Raw genomic sequence first — 6,212 nt, 5'->3', positions numbered from 1 at the left:
CACCCTGCTAAAGCACACCTTAAAGCAGAAATGTTTCACTATACAAGAGCAGACACATCACATCAACATTTCTTCTGTACTGGGGATCCATTTGTGAATAACAAAATTTTACTGCTCCCTGAAAATAAGTTACATGATCTTCTACAAAGAGCTGTGGGAGAATGAGAGCAGTATATTCTGAAAATGACGATCACTTGACAAAACCATAGGGAATATTCTCTGTGCTGGGAAGAGACTAGAAGGTGAACCTCTTGGATTTTAATTTGCTTCTATCCAACATATTTGTAGAATGAACATATTGTTTTGGACTCTGTTCAGACCATAAACAGTGGTGTTTAGTTTGTAACATTTCTAATGCTCTGGACAGTAGTGTGTCCCACTCCCCACACACGGTATGAATATTTGCTATCAGCTAGGAAGAGACCCTCACAGCTTAAACACCTTTCAGTCCGATGCTCAGCACCTCCCTAAAGTATTGTGTGCAATACAATACAAGCAGAAGAGGTATAATCTATTTCATACTTTAAAGAGACTCTCTTATGCTTTTACACAGCCCATTTTATCTTCTTACAGCCCTTCTACTTCTGCTGTTCTTGAGCCCCTCCCCCAGCACACATAGATCTTAGGAACAACCCACTCAGTTCCAAAACATCCTGCTCTATTCGTAGTACAATCTGTTACAATCGCCATGAATCAAGTAGAGATTTTCCACTACTCTCTTTTACTTGCTTAAAACAGCTGTGTTATCTCCTGATCAGAGGCATAAACTGAGCATAGCAGAAGACCAGGCTTGAAAACCACTCTCAAGCCCTAATTTATGTAGAGTGGTCTGCAAGGTCATTGTTTCCAAGCCAAAAGTCAATTCCCTGATAGAGAGTAATTTATTAGGCTGTTCAAAAACAAGGAAATAAGTGTTTTTAAAAAGTCAAAGGTGACTTCTAATAACTATTTTCTCAGTGTGAACATGACTAATATTGTCTTATATTTTATAATATTTAAAAATCTAACATTTGCTTGACATGATGAGAAGATACAGGACAAAGAGATGGTGAAAACATGTAGCAATTGAAATACTTCATCCTTACAGTGGTTGTTTGTTACAACTGTGTTAGGCTTGGTGGATTCTATGTGCTCAGCCATTTGGAATGTTGCCCATGAGACACATACCAAGTGAAGAGTTTTGGAAGGCTCTAGTTTGATGTGAAGAGATTTCCTTTGCCACCCTAAAATACCTCCTGTGCATCTTTAACAAAATGCTGTTGAGGGATATCAGGAACATTGGAAGGTTTTAAAACCAGATATATTCATCACTCCCTTAACAAGCCCACAGTGAGGTAGAGAAAGGATGTGTATATCAAGTTTCTTCATACTGAGTCAATGGATTGAACACTCTAAAAAACAATTTGGGACAATTAGGTGGTCAGATCTGCTTGAATCACCTGATGAAGCCCACTTCGCTCTGATGTTCAGGAGCTCAAGGAATCCCCAGCATGGTCTGCCAAGTTAGACACTGTTAGACACTGACATTGCATGTGCACCTTCATTACCTGTCTCATTAGCTCTTCATTACCTACCACCAGTCTTATGCTGTTTCTTTGGCAATTCTTCCCAACAAGTGGAAAATTATTATTGGAAAGTAAACTATATCTGTGATTTAGCTGGTAGTAGGCCACAAAAGAAGAAACTGATGACATAAAGAGCCATATTCCATGCCTGTAAGTATTTGTGAATTTGGAAAACAGTATACTTGCATAGCTCTTCTTCAGAACTTTCTGTAGGATGAAAAAAGAAATGTTGTCTTGTTAAACTAAGAAAATTTCAGTCTCATTTCAAAGCTAGAGAATTATAAGTTAGAAGAAGAGTTTGGTTTCTCTTTAGTTACCTCACTGCTTATTCTGCATGAAAGTGCAGAGTATTGCAGCAGTTATCTAACCTTCTCATTTGATAGAAATATACTTTAACAATATTTTAAATTTTACTATCGTAACGTTTTGCCCCTTTTGCCATAGAAGATTCTGATACAATTTAATTAAAACAACATATTATGAAGGAGTTAGATCTTTAGAGAATAATTTAATGATATTTGCATTTAATAGCAGTCAATTATTAGAGGTTGGAAAAATTTGATTGAGGTTTTTGCCCAAGTTTTCTGAGGGTGAAAAAGAATATGACCCCTTCTCCAAGTACACAGTGTAAATTCTACATTGTTTCAGGTTCTAATCCTGTGAGAAAAGTTAGATTCAAAACACAAATCAATTAATACAGGGCTCATACATAGGTGACACATGGATTGTATGAGCACAGCTGAACACTTCTGTCAGCAAAATAAGTTTATTTGGAAATAATGCAAAGATAAAATCTACCTTAGTTTTCTGTCTGAGGATAGCAAGGACAAGACAGCCATATTTTAGCAGGAAAATACTGGTATTTAGATATGCAACTTTTCTTAGTGCAATCAGGAGGCTCTCAGCATTTTGAATGTGAGTATGCTTATGAAAAAGCCAAAACAGAAATGAAAACATATATGTCTAATTTTAGTACCCTGATAATGCAGTTTTTGCCTTCACCTAGCAGACAGCTTGCAGCAGTTTTAGATGGTATCACCATTTACATTTCATTTCCTCCACTTAAAATAAAGGGCCAACGCCTTTTTGAGTTTCATGTTGTGATAAAAAAAAAACCAACAAAACAACAAACAGCAAAATCCCAACCAAGTAACACCTCATTTATAAAATAATCTATTAAAAATAACACTGCCAAAGCAGAAAGATTTCCTTCCATGTTGGCAATTTGTATTTCCATATGTGAAGCCAAGTTCTGCTATTTTTAATCTAATGTTAGGAAGCCATACTAGGCATTTAGCAAGCACCAGGTCCCATGAGCCAGATTCTTTATATTAATGGATCTCTCAAAGCAACACAGAATCTATTCCTCTAGCAGAAATGTCCCTTCAAAAACTGGCTCAAGAAAAGCTACAACTGAGTACCAGTCTCTTTGGCAAACTCAAACTGCCTCTTGTGAATGTCACAATATACTACTTAATTGTGAGACAAAAAAAAAAAATCAATCAAATATCAAACAATATTTTTTTTTGCCAAATAAATATTTTGAAGATTATGAAAGTGTCTTAGCAGTTAGCATTATAAATAATTGTGTCTAAAATGCCACATCTTATATTGTGCTTTTTTAAATGCCCATCTGTGGTAAGTGATGCATCTCTAATGACTTGTTGGAATTAAGCTCTTTATCAACAGTCAGATGTGGGGGAAATAACAACATGCAGTGAGCATATGCTGTTCTGTACTAGCACAGTGAGTAGCACTCAAGAACAAAACACACACTTCTGACAGGGACCCATCTTATTCTGGACATTCATGTACTTACCTGCCATCATCAATCAATTCTAAATAAACTTTTGGTACTATAGTTATGGACATGCCTTTCTGAAAGGTTTTCTCTGGGTTCTGATTCGTCTGTATTTTCCAAAGCTGTAAATATCTGAAGTGTAAAAATTGGAATTGTGATTCATCTAAATGCATTTAAATATATGAAAGATATTTATCTATTTTTAAAGAAGCCATTACAATACCTCTTTGTAACACTAAATTAAATTTCACTACATTAACCAGCTCTCATTAGTTTTCATTTTTATTTATCAGATTAAGAATATTTTCCTAGATAGGCCTGGATTGTAGGAGATGAGAAACTATATTGTGACTGTGAGATTTTGACTTTCATCCTGTTTCATATTGTGGGAGACCACTGTCTTAAAGCCAGAAATATTTCACTGTAGTCAGTATGGTGAGCTCGACAGAAGGGCAGAGATTGCAAACAGCCACATTCCTGTAATTCTGTAATTCCTGTAATTCGGTATGGACAGCTGCAGGGGGACACAGGCAGGACTCTGTCTCACTGACCAGAATATTTGTTGTGTTGTAGACTATAGGTCAGAAAGTTTCAAAGACCAGTTTAACAGTCACAGATTCCTAAGATCTCATGGCCAGAGAGCTGCCTGGGTAGGGTGCATTCCACCACTGCTAAATTCATCATTTTTGCTCATGTGACACTTCAGAATCCTGCGGGGCAGGGGTTTTCTGTAATATTCCTATAAGCCTTTTACCAATAGAAAGAGCTGTCAAGGAAACAAACTTTTCAGATTGCTCGGTTGTCTGAGAAGGTAAATTTATATATGTTGAGTGAGGCACACTCAAAGTGGATACCAGTGCTTTTTCTGCAGCTGTAATTACTGCAAGCATACACCCACAAACTCCTTGTCCCTTTCTGAGAAATATCTATCTGATTCCAGTACCTACAATCAATAACATTCTTGGGCTGTGGGATTCAGAGCACTTACATGATCTCATTTTTGATCTGTTTTGTGTCTATGAACAAAATCTCTGTTTCTATTCTTTCCTCTTTCCCCATTTAATAAAAGAAAATGCAGGATGAGATTTATATGATACCTGTCTTTCTGAAATATGTTGGCTTCTGCAGCTTGATTCTGATGATGGGAAAATTGAAGAACCTCAGAATGGTTTGGGTTGGAAGGGACCAGTAAAAATTCCTCTAGTCCAACTCCCTGGCAATCAGCCGGGACATCTTCAACTGCTCAGAGCCCAGTCCAGCCTGGCCTTGAATGTTTTCAGTGATGACGCATCCAGAAGCGATCTGAGCCACCTGTACCAGTGTTTCACTACTCTCATCATAAAAAAATTATTTCTAATATATAATTTGGATGTATCCTATTTAGCATAAAACCATTATCCCTATTTCTACAAAATCTGTGAATGGATTTTAAAAATTCAGACATCCTTGAGGTCCTAAGAGTGAAAATATCAAATTACTTTATATGCAGCACCAGCATTCTTATTTGGCAACGACTCAGTATTTAATAGGTTTGATAATTTGAATGATGTAATCAAATTAAGGCTTGTCATGGGAAAATGCTCAACATTGCAAGAATTCAGTGGAAGTAGGCAATTATTTTGAAAAATTCGTTCACCAGTAATCAGTTCCTGATTTGTGCTAGAAAAAAAATGAACTAACAAGCAAGGTTGAAGGTCATGGCTTGTAATGCCTACACCCTTCTACTCCATATGATCTACTTCAATGATGACAAAAAAATACTGAGACCCACTCTTCAGCTCCATAACCCACAGTTTTGATATTTTTATTTGGCATCCCTATTTTCTGTGGGCTTTATTTTGCCTGTGCTGAACTTCAAAAAGTTTAAAAATATTTTCAATTTATTGAAAAAAGAAAAAGCAAAACCAAAACAAATGGAAGTTTCTTGCCAGGCATATTTCCCCACACTGAGTTCCCACAGCTCTAATTTTAAATAATGAAATATTTCCTTGCAGAAATATTGTGTATTATTCTATAAAACCAATTAAAAAGGGATGAATGTTGCCCTGTATCACCACTCACAATTCAAAAACCTTACAGAGGATTTTGCCTTGCTATTATCTATATCCCTTCTGCAACAACTTTGGCTGCAGCATGCTGTGACAGGGTTCAAATCCTCTGTCTTCTCTCCTTCATTCTGTGCTTGAAAACTCATGAAAGTTCACAGATTTTCCTAAACACACAGCAGATGTTAAGCCCTGCTTTTCACCATGTAGGGTGCCCTGACTCTGCAGGAGCCTGTCCCAAAGTTATAGTCCTGTGCATAAACATTTGTCATGGCAGTAGCTTTTAGTGAAGCTGAAAATGATGGCCTAAAAGATTTATCTTGAGCCTAATGAACGTGTTAATTTGCTTCTAGACTCTAATACTAAAAGGACTTGTTTGTCTAAGCACCACAGAGGTGAAAATGAAAATTAACTAATCCTTGAAGAGCTAACACCTGAAATCTTCTTCTCTCTATGAAAAAGCCCTGAGTAGTCTGTCTTCATTAGAACAGCCATGTGAAATACTCACTTTCTACTGGCCACTCTCTAACACTTCAAAAACCAAAGCAGATGAATATTTTTGTTCTCTGGATGCAGCCTCACAGACCACTGGCTTCTTCAAGGAAAAAAAAACAACTTCAAATGCAGTGAATGTAAGGCTGGACCATGGGAAAATTTAACTGCCTGGAAAGTAGACAAACAAAACTTTTCAAAGCATATCAATTTCGGGTTGAAAATAAAATAAAATAAAATAAAATAAAATAAAATAAAATAAAATAAAATAAAATAAAATAAAATAAAATAAAATAAAATAAAATAAAA

The sequence above is a fragment of the Parus major genome, chromosome Z, assembly GCF_001522545.3.
Source record: "Parus major isolate Abel chromosome Z, Parus_major1.1, whole genome shotgun sequence".
Taxonomy (NCBI): domain Eukaryota; kingdom Metazoa; phylum Chordata; class Aves; order Passeriformes; family Paridae; genus Parus; species Parus major.
Note: the sequence above shows the minus strand (reverse complement) of the source record.